General features: G+C 35.4%; 1 protein-coding gene across 1 annotated transcript in view; it reads left to right on the top strand.

Moving 5' to 3' along the window:
- Positions 1-7341: 7341 nt before the first annotated feature.
- The window catches only part of LOC114331195 (protein fem-1 homolog CG6966), a 144421-nt gene continuing 133042 nt past the window's right edge, over positions 7342-18720 (top strand). The window contains exon 1 of the mRNA XM_050661644.1: positions 7342-7562. The gene's annotated coding sequence lies outside the window, so the exon portion shown is untranslated. The remainder of the gene's footprint in view (positions 7563-18720) is intronic.

The raw sequence follows: 18720 nt of genomic DNA, 5'->3' as shown, positions 1-18720 counted from the left end.
CACCCTGTATGAATACCTAAGAGATCTATTTAATAGATGTATGAATGGCGAAGTCATACCAAAAGAATGGCAATTGTCTGTAATTTCTACAATACACAAGAAAGGCAGTAAAAATATATGCGATAATTACCGGGGAATATCTGTCACAAGCACCATCAGCAGAGTTTACGGAAAAATTATCAAAAATAAAATAGAAGAAGAATACAAGGACTTAGAGGCCGAAGAGCAAGCCGGTTTCCGCGCTGGCAGATCCACCACTGACCACCTATATTGTGTAACACAGTTAATAGACAAACAAATAGCCTACAATCAAGAACTGCATGTAGTGTACATAGACTTAAAAAAAGCATACGATACTGTACCACAAAGTAAACTTTGGGAAGCCCTCGAAAAAACTAACATCAGTCTGAACCTCATTAAAGCTGTAAAAAATCTATACCAACATAATATAGCAAAAGTTAAGCTAGGCAAGGAAATCTCGTCAGGATTTGAAGTGAATAAGGGTCTTAAACAGGGCTGCTGTCTATCGCCGACACTATTTAAAATATATTTAGAGCAAGTTTTGAAATCCTGGAAAAGGAAATGTAAGAATATGGGTATACCGCTAAATGATGATAACATGCTATACACTCTATGTTTTGCGGATGATCAGATTCTTATGGCCCAGGATTATCACGATATTGAATATATGACCCGAAAAATCATAGAAGAGTACCGGAACTGGGGTTTAGAAGTGAATACCAAGAAAACGGAATATATGTGCGTTGGAGGTATACAGCAGGATCTAGCGTTGGAAAATGAAATAACTATTAATCACTGTCAGGAATATAAATACTTGGGTCTTACAATTACACAAGATGGAACGTTGGACAAGAATATCCAAGAAAGGTGCACACAAGGAAGGAAAGCTATCGCATTATTGAACAAAATCCTATGGGACCAAAGTATCTCCAAAGAAAATAAACGTAACATCTATAACAGCATTGTTAAGAGCATTATAACATACAGCAGCGAAGTTTGGCCACTTAAAGAAAAATCCGAAAATATGCTCAGAACAACTGAAATGGACTTCTGGAGAAGATCTGCTGGTATATCAAGAATACAAAAAATCAGAAATACAAGAATATTGGAGATAATGGATGTAAAGCATACAATAATGGACGATATAAAAACAAAGCAACTAAGATGGTTTGGCCACGTACAACGTATGGAAGAAGACAGATTACCCAAGCAAGTGCTACGATGGGCACCAAAAGGACGGCGGAAGAGAGGAAGACCTAGGAAAAGCTGGATAGAAGGAATCCATAGGGAAATCGGAGAAAGAGGCTTGAACGAAGACATGTGCTACGATCGAGAGCAATGGCGATTGGGAATCGGAAGACGTCGTAGAACGTTATAAACCGATTATATATATATATATAAGTGACTTCATGGAGAGATTTTGAGACAAATTTTTTTATAATGGTGAAATAGGTTAAAATCGATCATTGACGTTGTTAGAATTAATGTGCTTTGTACTTATTACAATAGGACAACTCGAAGTAGAACTTGACTGAAAGTACTTTAAAAAGTTTATTTGACCTCGTTACAATATATACACGACCAACCAAACGGGGCCCTCTTGGCTCCCCGGTTGGCACTGCCCCGGTTGCCCCAGTGGTAGTTACGGCCCTGCCAAGTGCGTTAATTATGTTGTTTTTATTTAAAATCCTTCAATCAAAGTTTTAATTTTAATCAATTTCCTTCGTAAAAAGGAAGTTAATACAAAATATTTAGGTGTCTATTCAGATTGGCAATAAGGAAATCATTGGACTGCCACAAATATTCCAATTTATGCGTTCTCTTAAGTATCTAAGCAAGCTCGTAAATATTTTATTACTCTTCTTTTTAAGATACTTTTTGTTGGACAAACTTTTACGTTTAGCATATAAACTGGTTCATTGCTTTGAGTTACATAAGGAAATGTGATTTGATCGTAATTATGTAGGTTAGCGCAGAAGATGTTGAGTATATTGGATAGGTTGTTCTGCAGCTATTGTCTTGTGCTATTTTACATTTGTAATTACTAGAGAAGTGAATTAAATATGGGAATGTAAATAAACGTTACTTGACGTTTCGGCCTCCTAACAAAAAAACTTATGAAATTGACACTGCATGGCTGTGTTCAAACTAATTTACACAGGGTGTCTAGAAACTCTTCTGGCAAATGAAGACCGGAGATTCCTCAGATAATTTTAAGACAATTTAACCGAATTCACCTAGTCTGAAAATGCTTCCTAAGGGAGCTAGAGCTCTTTGAAGATACCGCCTTGTATTCTTCTAAAATTGCCTGTCTTCTATAGATGTTGGTGACCACACTGGCCCATCTTATTCTATTCACAGCAGCTCGAAATATATCACTTGCCGTTAGACCAGTCCACTTCTCAGGATTGGTCAACCAGGATATACGTCTACGCCCAGAACCTCTCTTGCCGTCAAACAACTGTAGAAGTCGGTATTTATTATTACGCATAATGTGGCCGAAGTAAGCCAATTTTCTGTTCTTTACGGTGTTAATTATTTCTTTGTCTTTTCTTGGGCCCTGGAGAACAGTTATGTTAGTTGTGTGGTGTATATATGAGACCCTCAACTAGGGATGGCGGTTTTTAACAAAAAACCGGTTTTCGGTTATACCGTTTTTTTTTGCTTACGGTTTAACCTGGCGGTTATAACCGGTCAAAAAAAACCGGTTTTTGGAAAAACCGGTTTTCGGTTTTTTAATCCAATAGGTTACAAAGTTACATTTACAATTACAATTTTCTTCTCCTCCCAAAATCAAAAAATTCCCCAACCATTTCAACTTATAAAAAATTTCCCAGACTCTTTGAAATGGGATTTAAAAAAAATAATATCAACATAAATATTTTACTTAAAAATAAATTGGATAATGCAATATATCTTTTATTTTTACTACAATCAAAAAAATGTATCATGTATTACTTTTAACACGTTTGTATATATTTCTAGAATAGGTACATTTTAACTAATTTAATACTTCCTGTATGGGTGTATCGTTTTGAAAACGTAGGGAAATTCTTGGAGATTCGTATTCGTAATCAGTAATACGATATGCATAGGCAGAGCATTATTTTTGGTAATCAGATAAAATCATTCACCGACTTTCAATGTCAAGAGTTTAAGAGTTTAGTGTGAAAAATAGATGATGTTTGGCTTGCGTCTAATTCATACAGACACTTCTTATGTAAATATTATGATTACAAATACCTTTTCAAGGAAATATTACATAAAACTTAATAACTGATTCTGCTGGCTGATGTGAGATTGCACTTCAGTTTGCTTCTGTATTTATAAAATAAAATAAAATTTGAATTATGGTTTTGTTTGGAATAGTTACTTGAGAATAATAATTATTATGATTGGGATCCCAAATAATACCTAACCTAATCCTAATCACCGTAAAAACCTAATAACCGGTTTTTTCTTTAAAAAGAAAAAACCGGTTATAACCGTGACAAAAAAATAACCGGTAAAACCGGTTATTGCGAAGTAAAAAAACCGGTTTTAGGTTTAAACCGGTAGGTTTTTCCCATCCCTACCCTCAACTAGCGTTACCAGGTGTCCCGATTTGCGCGGGACGTCCCGATTTTCAGGGGTCTGGGGACGCGTACCGACTTGTACCTGATCGGGACACTAAATGTCCCGATTTTCGCCCACGAAAACCAATTTCAGGAGGACTTGCAGTGAATTTTATAACTCATCATTCTCTTTGCCTTATCCCTATGCGGGGTCGGCTTCCCTAATTGCATTTCTCCGCATAATTCTATCTTGGGCCATATCAATGTTAATCCCCTTTACCAACATGTCCTGCCTTATCGTCTCCCCCCAGGTCTTCTTTGGTCTTCCTCTCCTACTCCTTCCAGGAATCTGCACTTCAGCTATTCTTCGTATTGGGTGGTTAACGTCTCGACGTTGAACATGACCAAACCATCTTAACCTATGCTCTCTCATTTTGGCATCAATTGGTGCCACACCTAGACTTCCCCTAATATATTCATTTCTAATTTTATCCTTCTTTGTCACTCCACTCATCCATCTAAGCATTCTTATTTCCGCCACATGTATTCGCTGTTCCTCTTTCTTTTTCACTGCCCAACATTCAGTTCCGTACATCATAGCTGGTCTTATGGCTGTTTTATAGAATTTTCCCTTCAGCTTCATTGGAATTTTTCTGTCACACAACACACCACTCGCTTCTTTCCACTTCATCCATCCAGCCCTAATTCTACTGCATGCATCTCCATCTATTTCTCCATTACTTTGTAATACCGATCCTAGGTACTTAAAACTATTGCTTTTTACAATCATTTCACCATCCAAAAATACCATTTTATTTGTAGTAGCTCCATCTTTAAATGAACATTCCAAATACTCTTTTTTTTGTCCTACTAAGTTTTAAACCTTTTTCCTCCAGAGCTTGTCTCCACTGTTCCAGTTTTTGTTCTAAGTCTCTTTGTGAATTTTATAACTATGTTATAAAAAACAAGGCACTCCTAAAATCGTCAAAATCAAATGAAAAATATAATTTTAATAAATAAATAATATACTGAATCTACGATTTTTTTTTTGTAATTTCATCTGATTATTATTATTATGTAGGATTAAATACATATTATAGAAACAGCTTGTAGTCCAGTAAATGAACGGGAAATAATGCGATACCGTGTAATTTTCAGGATCAACTCCGAATTGCATGAAAATTTAGACGGCTTGTGCCGTTGGTTGCTTTTACTCGGGGGGTGACAGTCACCCCTAGTTGGGGTGAAAAACCGTGCGTTTAAAATAAGTCCGGAGATGGATGAATTGACTAATTCTAAGCAATTTTAATTCTATAGAATTTTAACTTAGTTGATACTTTTCGAAGTATTTAAGATTGAAAATGATTATTTTTCGACAAAAAAATCACGTTCGCGGGCGATTTTCACAAACAACTCAAAAAGTTAGTATTTGATCGAAAAAAATATTCTTAGCAAAAAATGTAACATAACATAAAAAAATGAAAAAAAAAATGTGAACTCGTAAAGTCTATACCCAGCAAAAGCAAAGTTGTAGCTCATGAAAAATACGTTCTTATTCGTCAAATTCCAAATCAAATATTTCAACGTGAAATAACCAAGAAATGAATTACTTTTCGGGAAAAACCAATTAAAACTTTCTTAATAAAGCTTTATTTTTATGTTTTAAAAAAGTTCCTAGCATCAAAACTAAGCGAGTTATGCTCAAAATCAAGTTGATTCCTTTTTTTTTGGTAAAAAATCGTGAAAATCTACCCCTACTTAGCACCCCAAATGAAATTAATCGTTACCGCTTTACAAACAATTTACTTTACTAATGTATTTTTTACATGATTGAAAGGGCCTGAACGAGTCACTAATCACGAGTGTATGCAAAATATGAACAGCCATATTTTAACCAATTTTTGTCTTACAGAAAAACAAAATGAATCTATCATATTTATAAAAGCAAAACCTACCTACTTTTTACTCCTTGAAATTTTTAGTATCTCTAATACTTTTTAAGTTATTTGGGAAAAAGGGGTTTTACAATATTTTAGGAAAATTTTTTTTACTGTAAATCCATTTTTTTTTCAAAACTAAGCGCTCTCAACCGGTAAACCTTACAGATCGTACAAACAATACACATATAAAGTAAAAGGTAAAGCGGTAACGATTAATTTTATTTACGGTGCTAAATAGGGGGATATTTTCACGATTTTTTTTTATCAAAAAAAGGGGCCAACTTTATTTTGAGCGTAACTCGCTTAGTTTTAATGCTAGAGGCTTTTATATAAAACAAAATTAAAGATTTTTTTAAACACTTTAAAAAATTTTAATAGGTTTTTTTTTGGTTATTTCAAGTTGAAAAATTTGATTTGGAATTTGACGAATAAGAACGTATTTTTAATGAGGTACACATACAACTTTGCTTTTACTGGTTTTATAGACTTTCTAAACATACAATTTTTATGCCTTTTTAAAAACTACATTTTTGCTAAGAATATTTTTTTCGAAAAAAATTACTCGAAAAGTATTGACTTAGTTAAAAAATTATATAGAACAAAAGTCTTTTAGGGTTAGTCAGTTGATCCATTTTGGGACTTCCTTTACCGCGCGTTTTTTTACCCCCGAGAAGGGGTAACTGTAACTGACACCCCCCAAGTAAAAGCAACCAACGGTACAAGTTCAACTTTGAAGTAGATAGTAAGTAGAACCTAAAACCAGATTGTCATGCAATTCGGAGTTCTCTGAAAATTACACTCCAAAACGGTCATTTACTGGGCTATTGTTGTTTATTTGTCCCGATCTACAACCGTAAATCCCGATTTGTTTTTGCTTATGTACCGATTAAAAACAAATCGGACCTGGCAACACTACCCTCAACATACGTCGGTAGCACCACATTTCAAACGCCTCTAATCGTTTTATGGTATCTTCTGTAAGACGGAGGATATAGGATAGAAGAGGACACTAAAGACGTAACATCTAAGAATTCTTAATATATTGATATTTAAAGATAGGTTGCAGATAATCTTCCTAAGACTGTTAAAAGAGATTCTGGCTTTTTCATTACGAGTTTTTATTTCATAGCTGTGATCCCAAGTATCCTTAATATTGCAGCCAAGATAGCATATTTTCTGTACTCTTTCTAAGGGTGTATTGTTTACTGTAATTTGGGCGTTTATGTTGGTGTTCTTACTAACGATCATTATTATTGTCTTCTTACAATTAAGTTTTAGGCCGTATTTGTTACATGATTCTACAACATTATCCATCATCATTTGGAGTCCCTGCGCACTATCTGCCAGCAATAGATACTGTATCGTCTGCATGTGTAATATTATTTATAAGTTGTCAGTTGTCCATTTACTGCAATACCATCTTCTGATTCGTCCAAGGCCTCTCTAAAGATGGTTTCAGAGTACATATATGTTAAATAATGTTGGTGGCAGTATGCAACCCTGTCTAACTCCTTTTCCGACTGTGAAGATTTCGGACAGTTCATTTTCGAATCGAACTGTTGCTTTTTGTTGGAGATATTGGTGAGTTGAAGTTTAAGACCAGTCAATTCAAAAAATGAAAAAATTTCAAATCGATTTTATAATAACATTATTACATCGCAATTTGTCAATACAATAAAACAATTTAGAAAAAAAAAATAATAAAAACGAAAACCTAATCTGATATGGCTGGAATTCTAATCATTTATTGTTTTTACCAAGATAAGCATGCATACCAAATTATATTAAAATACAATAATATATCATGGACGTTCGGATTTTGTGTCACTAACTATATCTACGTAGTATTTTTCTTTTCGTTTTTGAAGTTACACTTCTTTAGGCGCGATTTAGAAAAATGTTGGGATTGGGAGTAAATATAAATGTGGTTGAATTCATCAAAAAATTTTAGCCCTACGCGCAAATGAATCACAGCGGATACGTTATACGTTTCTCTGATTGGGCATTCCAATGACCTGTCAAAAATTATTCAATAAGGCGGCTGTGGGTAAGCAAATGTTGTGTTTTAGTTTTTATTGTTGTTAGAACAAAGACAAAAGTGTGTTTATAGCTGTAGTGACTTTTAAAAGAATTTTTAAAAGCAACAGGTACTTAACTGTAAACGTTTTAGTATTGTAATAAAAAATTATATACCTATGTATTTGGAAAATGTAAAATGTAGTAGTGCTTCGATTTGCCCAATTTGATTTCCCCAATGCCCAATGCAAATTTTTATTTTTTATTTTTTTATACATTTTATGATTACCTATAAGTATATATATTATTATATAAATTTTTTTATTAAAAATACGTATTTAGTAAACATTTTTGCCAGCAATTGTTCCAAAATAATTTCTTTGTGGCATTTTTCAATGCGTTTGTGTTAATGTAGTAAGTATTAAAATTAGTTTAATATTTAATATTATATAGTAAACTGTTTAAAGTATATTTATTTCTAAAGTTCCAGGGAACTACCCCTTTTTAGTTTATATTTATTTCGTTAAAATCATAATATTTGAAGTATAACTTCTTACGTACAAAGCAGGTACACACTACAAGTACTAAAAGTTTTGAAGATATTTGAATTAAACCAGAATTTGCAATTTTCTGTTATGAATAGCGTTTGTGGACATCCTTGTACATTTTATTTAAACGAAAAATTCCACTCAACCTTTATTTTCATAAAAACATTATCGAACTGAATGATGATGAAATAACGTTGTTTATTTTCTGGATACCCCTTGAACTGAAGGAAATTTTATTTTGAAAATATATACTGTAATGACAAGTAGGGCAAACTGTTTTTTAATATAAGAAATTAAGGATTAAGAATTTGGGTTTGGAAAATTCCACACCATGTTTTCAAAACTATAAAAGTTTTGAAATATTTGTTGCAATAGATAAGACTGGTTCACATAAGATTTTAATAAAAAATTAACGTTACAGAAGAACTATAACGAACATGAACAAAATTGTAAAAATAATGAAAACGTAAATGATATAAAATGGGAGAAAATAGATAATCACAATTAAGACAACATTAGTTGTAAGAATAGAGAAGAAATAACCAAAGTACCAAAGAGGAGAATATTGATACTGATACCTGTGCATTGCAAGAGACAAAGAAAAAGAGAAAAGTCCAAATTATGTTAGATAACTACTTAATGTTCTCTAGTGGTAGTAGCTCTACTTAACCAGAGAGAAAGAATGAGTCGGCTTATTATTCTTCTTCTTAGCCTTCTATCGTCCATTGTTGGACATAGGCCTCTCCCAACTTGTCGATCTCTAACCTGAGCAATGTACTTCCAATTTGTTCTGGCTATTTTTTTAATGTCGTCAGGCAATCTGTCATTTGGCAATTTTTGTTGTGATATCCTCGATTTTTTTTTTCGATATTCCTCGACTGATAGTCGTATACCTTACATTACTCCTTTCATTGCCCTTTCTGTTGTGCGTATCTTGGTCATATTTGCCTGTTAGGGTTCAGTTTTGACATCCATATAGGAAGGATGCATTGATTGGACACTTTCTTCCTCAAGTATTAAGATATTTTGCGGTTCTAGTGATTTCTGCACTTTAGCTCTCTTTGCTAAGTTTCAGAATTTAGCCTAGTGCTAGGTAGATATATTTTTGGACTTATTTATGCAAAAAAATTGCAAAAAATGTAGAAACACATATTTATATCATTTAAAGCGACTGAGTCGAAGAAAACTGGGCAAGACTTAAAACAAACATCTTAAACTTACACTAAATTTACAATCAAGATGCAGTAGAAATAAACAAACCAAGACACGTTAAATGCTACTAGGAGCACTCCCGAATCATAATTTATAATGTATTGTTATGATCTGCTTTCTATTACTTTTATATTAATTATTATATATCTGATCAATTATTTAATTAACGCAAATCATACATAAAAATTAAGAAAGAATCTCAGGGTGCCTTTTTATAATATAAAAAAAAATGTCTAAATTATCTTATCTTATACTTATTTTCTCTCGTAGTTTCAGTATCTCTTAGTTGATCCTTATCGGGATAAAAATAGGAAAAGAAATACCTTTATTATCAAAAGCAATGCTCTGTAAATTTATCACTTAAATTCTGTGGGCATAATTGTCCAAATTAAACCTTTATCATATAAATTAATCTAATTCAAAAAAAAATATTTATTGGTTTGTTCTTGATACCATTAATAAAACAAGCTAAACAAACACATTACTTATACTTCCTATTAAATTTTTGAAATGTTGGAATCTTAAATGCATATGCTTTTACGTAAAAAAATTAACTTCTGATTATAAATAAAATCTATCACATAGGTTATTGACTGACCTTTTTGATTCACACACAATGATGTCTCCTCTTGACCCAAACAGCTCCTCCTTGTTGATTATGTTAGGCTACCAATCAAAGCCCTCTCCGTTCTCAGCAAACAATCCAGCAGGATACCAGCAAATATTTCTCCAAAACACAAGCCAGGCCTCTTTTTGCCAGTACTCGTTCAATAAACTCCAAAACTCTCTCCTCTCTTTCTCTCAACAATAATCTCCTAAGACCCAAGTATCTTTTTTACTTGGTGTCACAAATAATTTTAATAACGATAATTCTTGTAACTTACTCTCTTGGACTTTACAGAATCAAAGAGGTATTTCTCCTCGATTTGATTTGTCTCTCGTTCCACCTTTCAGCTACTCTCCCTATCAACACAATCACGAGTACTTGCTTCTGAACTACTCACGAAAACTTTTGACTGCTCCTTTCGGATGCCGGTAACACAATAATCCCTCTTTTCAAAACTATCTCAACATTCCAACAAAACTTTCCCCATTCCAAATTTCCAAGCCAATCAGAAACATTTCTCTCTCACCATTCTTTTTTTCATTTGAGACACCCACTCATACTTTCAAAAATATTCCTATTTTTACGTCCCGCAGAAGCTATGTACCAATTTTCAGACAAATCGGAGATCCAAAATTTTTTGCCCGAGTGATTTGACATGGAATGTACTTTATACTTATAACATTTTTTTAGCTGGTAATTTTCGGTTTTTGTATTACATTTTTGTTATCTTTCTTAATTTTCTCAAAAAAAAAATAGTCTATTTCATTTCTAAAGTAAAATAATTTAGTGCATTTTAAAGTTTACATCCTAAGCTTTAAAAAAGCACTTATAAAACTGTAATAGATCTGTTCAAACTTGAGTAATACCGTCTTAAAGTGGTGGTAATTCTATAAAACTACGAAGATTTCAAAAATTACATTTTTTAAGACGTCATATCATTTGAATTAAATTTTTGAGATTTTTTTGAACGAAACATCATTTAGTACGGTGCTTGAAAGGTAAGTTGTGCAAAATTTAGGGTTTTATAAGACAAATTGTATTAGTTACACATTTTTAAATCATTTTTAAACAAAATTCATGTAAGGCTCATTTTTCCGCCCCCACCGTACTTATGCCCATACATTTTATTTCTTTTTATTATAACCATAATATAGCTTAATTATTATTCTTATAGGTTCAATTTGTAAAATTTAGTTTGATTCATTAGTTAAAGAATTACATTAAAATAACTCAACCGTGCACTTCGCCGTACGCTAGTTTACAGTGTGCCAATGTTTGTGAGAAGGGTGACTTTAGCGTTATAAATAAAAAATTATAGAAGATACAGATTTAATTTTAGAAAATTCTTTAAATAAGGTTTTTTTTGTAAAATTTTCAGAATTTTTAATGGTCAAGTCAGTTTTGTTCTAAAATTTACATTTTCGGAGTTATTTAAAAAACATCAAACTTCGTAGTTCATTTGTTTAATAAAAAATGAAGCACCCCCTTCTCGAGTAGAACTTTTTGATATATTGTTTATTAAACATTTGTTAATGAAATTACAAAAAGTTGTATCTTGTTTGATTTTTTCCGAAGTGAAAATCTATATGCACTCCCCTAATAAATAGATAAAGATAATGGTTGGACACGGCATAGGAAAAAACTAAATAAAGGCAAGAAAAGACAAAAAACATATTTGCGCTTTATCAGTTTAAAATTTAAATAACTTTGGAAACCACCTACCAAGGTTTTGGAAAACCCTGTATACAGCAGAAGTATCGGGTTTGTTTGGCGCCCGTACAAGAAACACGCAATCTTTCATAAGTTCTCATTCTTTCGGTAATTATTACTCTCGGACAAAAATGTTTAGCCATATTTAAAACCATAACCACTCCCATCACGGTCAGGTAATTTAACAGATTTCGATTGTGGTAAAGTATATGGGGTATGAGAAGCAGGTAAGGTCAAATCCTTGATGGAAATATTATTAAGTGATTCTGCTTCAAAAGATCAGACGAACAACGAAAAAGATCCCGTCGATATTTTGAATCAATAAGCCAATTCTAATTGAATTGGTGTATATAACATATCTACTTATATAATTACACAGTTAACATAGTTAACTATGTAATTAGTTATTTAATCCACTAGGGAAGAATAACATCAGAGATATTCAAATATGAAATAAATCACATTCATGAAGAAATGTAGATATCCATCGAAAAAATATTGAATGAAGAACAATTACCAAAATAATGATCGGAAGCAATAATATGTTCTATTCACAAAAATGGAGATAAGAGCTTTTCCTTATCTCCTTAGTTGGCGACCATCATGGCAATCTGTACTTTGCACACTGCTGCTCTGAAAACTTGGAGAAAAGGAAGATTTTTAAGAAAATTTAAAAATACGCTCTATAATTTGATCTTATTTTTTCCAAAACCATGCATTTTAAACCCTTCCAACTTTTTGAACATATAAATAGCACTATAATAAAAGGTATTGTAGAAGTAAAGCGATGCATTTAAATCTGGTGGATAAGAGGTTAAATATATTTCGCTTTTTATCTTAAAATAAATTAGTCATCAATTTTTTTGCACCATATCTTACTTAGTTTGAATGTAATCGACATTTACCAGTGCTCATTTTAAAGGTATAAAACACCTGCATAATAAACAAATATATTGTATGTATTTCTGCATAAACAAAACAAAAATCCGCGGTCGTATTGTGCCCATATTGTCATATTAAATCCAAAAATTCGGTCCGCGATCATATTTTTTAATTTTATAATTTTTTTATGCGTTCGGATTAGCGAACGTTCCGATTACCAGGGTTACCTGGTATATGCCTACCATATGGCATAGATGCCATTTCGTTCGTTGCAATCCGTGACTGCACGCCGGGGTTTGTTTTGGATGGATCAGAGAGAGCAGCATATGTGCCTCCTGATGAGAGACTAATAAGTTTCGAAACCGGTAGAGGTGCTTGCTGCACTCTCTGATTGGACTAGAATATGGTGCGGCTGTATTTTCGTTTTGCAACGAAATTGAAAATGGTTATTCATTTTTGATTACATGTTTGCTCTGATTGGAGTACGAAGGGAACCATTCTCGTTGGAACTTTACCGCGCTGAGCAGATGGGACGTGAATTATAAATTGTAAAATTCCCTCATCTTCCTTAGTCTCAGCATCCGTTATGGCTTGCAAATTGTAGAAGCCTCGGAGGTGTAACCAGAGAAGGTTCCCATTGTTTTCAGTCTGGTGGGATATAGAGTAACATTTTATATGACCTTAGATTGAAAACTTAGTCTTATGGATTTGAATTATCAGATGTCACTGAAGTTGAATAAGTCAAGACTGTCTATTATCATACTAAGTTGAAACTCTCTCTCGGTGAGCAACTGACAGACTTTCAGTATTATCTCCTTTAGTGTGGAATCTGATTATGGACGGACTTATTGGAACGGTCAACAGGAGAAGATACAATATCCTGGGCTATGCAGATGATTTCGTCATTCTGGCGCAGGGCAAGTTCAATACAACAACAACAGTCAGGGATAATATGCAACAGGCTCTGAACGTAGTATCAAAATGGACAAGTGAGGTAGGATTGTACGTAAGCCCTCACAAATCCAAAATAGTAGCCTTCACCAGAAAGAGAAAGTTAGAGGGAATAGGACCTGTGAATCTCATGGGGATTTCCCTAAATGTGGAGAGGGAGGTAAAATATCTCGGAGTAATAATAGACTCGAGGCTTACCTGGAATCAATACCTAGAACAAATAACCAAAAGAGCGATGGCCATTTTAATGGTGACCAGACGCAAACATGGCGGAACATGGGGACTTAAACCGGACATGACGTATTGTATATACAACATGATGGTGAAGCCCACAATAACGTACGCAGCATTGGTCTGGTGGTCAAAGGTGCAGGTAGAGAAGTTAGGCTATAGGGTTAAAGGCTTAGTGAAGGGCGAGGCAAGGATGGGGTTACATAAACTGCAGGGAAATCAAAGCAAAATTGCAGTGGGTAAGGAACACTGCAGCATCAAGGATATATGCAGGGGTACGATTAAGGGAGATGATAACAGACCATTCAATCCCCAAATATAAAATGGAAATACCTTTCCAGGAGGAAATACACTCCAGAGAGATATGGGGATATCCTGGCAGACATCTGAAGTATGAGGGCCACACCTGGTATACAGATGGGTTCAAGACAGAAGATGGTTCGTGATCAGGAGTACATAGTGAGGATAGGGACTATAACGGTTCCATCCCACTAGGAGAATATACCTCTGTATTTCAGAAAGAGGTAGGTATATGCAATCCTGCACTGTGCACGGATAAACAGATTGAGGACTTATACTAATAAGAGAATCAATATCTGTTCAGACAGCCAAGCGGCCTTGAGGGCTTTAAAGAACCCAAGGATAACCTCAAGGCTTGGCGTGTATGGGAATGCCGCGAAGAACTTGACACCCTGGCGGAAGATAATGAGGTAAAACTCATTTGGGTGCCTGGACATCAAGGGATCGCTGGCAATGAGAAAGCTGACGAACTTGCTAGACGAGGATCAGCAACACGATACTTCGGTTCAGAACGGGCATTGGGAGTGCCCAAAAGCACAATCAGAGACCGATTAAGAGGCTGGATACGAAGACAACACAAAAGATAGTGGAAAAAAACTCCCACGCAAAAGAATGCGAAGAGATATATTATACCTCAGACATGCGCAAAAAGAGCTGAAGAACTGCTCAAAATGAACAGGAATCAGCTCAAAATCACTACTTACAGGTTTCTTAACTGGAAACTTTCCAGTAAAAGGACAGTTACACACGATAGGACTATACAATGGAGATCTCAGTTGCAGACTATGCAATAGAGAGACCGAGACAGTCAGACATGTATTGTGCGATTGCGAGGTTCTGGATCGCAAGAGACAAGGAATATATGGAGACTGCAGATCAAGTCCGAAAGTATATGGCACTAATCCAATGGACCTCTACAGGCTAGTGAAGGGCACTACTATATTGGATGGGGTGTTCTATCTTCTTCTTAAGTGGCCTATCCGTTCCGGATGTTGGCGATCAGCATGGCTATCCTAACTTTGCTTGCTGCTATTCTGAATAGTCTGGTTGTCGATGTATTAAACCACTTTCTCAGGTTTTGAAGCCAAGATATTTTTCTTCTCCCTGGTCCTCTCTTTCCAAATACCTTGCCTTGAAGAATGAGTTGCAACAAGCCATATCTCTGTTCATTCCTCATAACATGGCCAAGATATTCTAGTTTGCGCTCTTTGATTGTGTTAATAATCTCGCATTCCTTGCCTATTCTACGTAGAACCTCAACATTAGTCACACGATCCACCCACGAAATTCTCGAAAGAAGCCTCGGAATGTGTCCATGCCTCTACTCCGTATAATAACGTAGAAAATACATAGCATCTGATGAGAGAGATTTTGGTAGCAAGAGGTAAATCGTGGCTTCTAAAAAGAGACTTCATTATTATGAACGCTGATCTCGCTTTTCGTTGTCGCTATGCGTTGTTTTATTTCACTTGAGTGGTCCCACTGGCTGTTTATGTTGGTACCAAGGTATGTGTAGCTGTCGACCGTCCGTATTCTCTACTTATATCTGATATGCGCGACATTATTCTTTGCAAACCATCTAGACTGTCTGCAAAAACTACAGCGTCGTCGGCATATCTAATGTTGTTCAGACGCGCTCCATTGACTAATACGCCTTCCTGTAGTTCTCCCAGCGCTTGCTGGAAGATACATTCAGAGTATATATTAAACAGCACCGGGGACAGGATGCATCCTTGCCTCACTCCTCTATCTATGGAGACTGCCTCTGTCAATTGGTCATCCACTTTAATATTGGCAGTTTGGTTGTAATACAAATTATATATGATTCTCAAGTCTCTATCATCTACTCCCGCTTCTTCCAAGATGTTTATAAGTTTATCATGTTTTACTCTATCATACGCCTTTTTGTAGTCGATAAAACAAATATACACGTTACAGCCAACATCCCTGCATCTTTGCATAAGCACTTGGATAGCGAATAGAGCCTCTCGGGTGCCTAAGGCATCGCGGAATCCAAACTGCGTCCATGATACCTGTTCTTCGCATTTTTTATATATTCTGCCGTGTATCACTTTCAGAAACGTTTTGAGTAAGTGGCTCATTAGGCTAATTGTTCTGTAATCTTCACATGTTTTGGCATTTACTTTTTTGGGTAAAGTTACGAAGGTCGACTTTAACCAGCTTTGGGGTATTTTTCCAGTTACGTATATTTTGTTGAATACAGTTGTTATCCATTTTATTCCTTGTTCATCCATAAGTTTTAGGAATTCTACATAAAACTGGTCAGGCCCTACAGCTTTACCATCTTTAGTTGTTTTAATAGCTGACGTGACGTCTTCAATGGTAATCGGGGGTCCTGTTTGGCATTCAGTGTCTTCAATGGTATTCTGCCTTTCATCTGCAAAAGTTACTTCCACATATTTATTCCACGTGTCTAATTTTTCTTCCACACTTAACAGTGGTTTGCCTTGATTATCTGCCAAACACCTAACTCTTCTAGGTTTGTATAAGCCTGCAGCTTCTTTAACTTTTTTGTGCATATTGAATGAATCGTGTTTATGTTGCAATTGCTGGATTTCCGCACATTGTTCTCTTAGTCGTGCATCCTTAGCTATTCTAATTGCTTTTTTGATCTCTTTATCTATTCTTTTGTATAGGTAATGACATGTCCTGATCTTTGGACTTTCGCCTCTCTTCCATCATATCTAAAATCTCGTTTGTCATACACGCTTTCTTCTTTATTTGTAGTGGTTTGAGGAATTTCTCACGTATGTCTTGTAAAACTGTATGCAACTTTTCTATCTCCTGGTCCATTACATACGATTGAATAACGGCATTCAAGTTGTTCTGTATATACCGTTTTACACTCTAGTCTAAGAGCTGGGAGCGGATTTTGTGCCTGATAAGTAATATGGAAAAACTATACGGGGATATGTTGAATTAGTTGTGTACATGACTTTCAGCAACGGCCGGAAACCAGAGTTGAGGCCGAGGGTAGTTATAAGGGGTCAAAGTCGCAAATTTTATTATTTCTTTTATGAAGCTCATGATCGAGATAGTGCACCAAAATTTGGGAATAGGTAGGTCATGACGTACCTAAGTAAAATCTATAGGGCTCAACGCTGCGTGGCCGACAAAGAGGTGGGGGTAGGGGTGAATATAAAAAATATAACGGGTTTTTTGCGACGTTCGTGATTGAGATAGTGCACCAAAATTTGGGTATAAGTAGACCATGACATAAATAATTAAAATCCTTAGAGCTGGAAATCAGAGTGGGGAAGGAAGGTAGTTATAAGGGGTCAAAATTCCGTTTTTTATTATTTTTTTTTGTGACGCTCATGATCGAGATAGCGCGCCAAAATTTGGAAATAAGTAAGTCATGACGTAACTAAGTAAAATCTCCAGGAGTGAAACGCTGCGTGATCGACAAAGGGGTGTGGCAGGGGTGAATATAAAAAAATGTAAGGGGTTTTCTGCGACGTTCGTGATTGAGATAGTGCACCAAAATTTGGAAATAAGTAGACCATGACATAACTAAGTAATATCCCCAGAAGCGGAAACCAGAGTGGCGGACGAGGGTAGTTATAAGGGGTAAAACTCGCGGTTTTTATTATTTTTTTTGTGGCGCTCATGATGGAGATAGTGCACCAAAATTTGGGAGTAAGTAGGTTATGACGTAACTAAGTAAAATCTTCAGGGGCGGAACGCTACTTGGGGTACAAAGGGGTGGTAGACAGGGGTGAGTATAAAAATATATGGGGGTTTTTTTGCCGTTCGTGATCGAGATAGTGCACCAAAATTTGGGAATAAGTAGATCATGACATTACTAAGTAAAATCTCAAGGGGCGGAACGCTGCGTGGGGGACAAATGTTGTGCCGGGTCACAAAATAAATAATACACACTGCGACTTTGACCCCTTAAAACTACCCTCATCCCCAACTCTGGTTTCCGCTCTGGGGATTTTACTTAGCTAAGTCATGGTCTACTTATTTCCAAATTTTGATGCACTATCTCAATCTAGCACGTCGCAAAAAACCCCTTATATTTTTTATATTCACACCTACCCCCACTCCTTTATCGGCCACGCAGCGTTCCACCCCTGGAGATTGTACTTAGTTACCTCATGACCTACTTATTCCCAAATTTTGGTGCACTATCTCGATCATGTGCGTGACAAAAAAAAAATAATAAAAACGGAGATTTTGACCCCTTATAACTACCCATATGCCCAACTCAGGTTTTCGGCTCTGAGGATTTTACTTAGTTATGTCAAGGTCTACTTATTCCCAAACTTTGGTGCACTCTGTCAATCACGAACGTCGCAAAAAAACCTCTTATATTTTTTGTATTTACCCCTGCCCCACCCCTTTGTCGGCCACGCAGAGTGGCACCCCTGGAGATTTTACTTAGTTACGTCATGACCTACTTATTCCCAAATTTTGGTGCACTCTCTCGATCATGAGAGTCACAAAAAAAATAATAAAAACGGCGACTTTGACCCCTTATAACTACCCTCATCCCCAACTCTGGTTTCCGGCTCTGGGGATTTTACTTAGTAATGTTATGATCTACTTATTCCCAAATTTTGGTCCACTATCTCAATCACGAACGTCGCAAAAAACCTTTTATATTTTTTATATTCACCCCTACCCCCACCCCTTTGTCGGTCACGCAGCGTTCCGCCCCTAGAGATTTTACTTAGTTACGTCATGACCTACTTATTTCCAAATTTTGGTGCACTATCTCG

The sequence above is a fragment of the Diabrotica virgifera genome, chromosome 9 (genome assembly GCF_917563875.1).
Source record: "Diabrotica virgifera virgifera chromosome 9, PGI_DIABVI_V3a".
Lineage (NCBI taxonomy): Eukaryota > Metazoa > Arthropoda > Insecta > Coleoptera > Chrysomelidae > Diabrotica > Diabrotica virgifera.
Note: the sequence above shows the minus strand (reverse complement) of the source record. Positions and strands in the feature narration are given on the sequence as shown.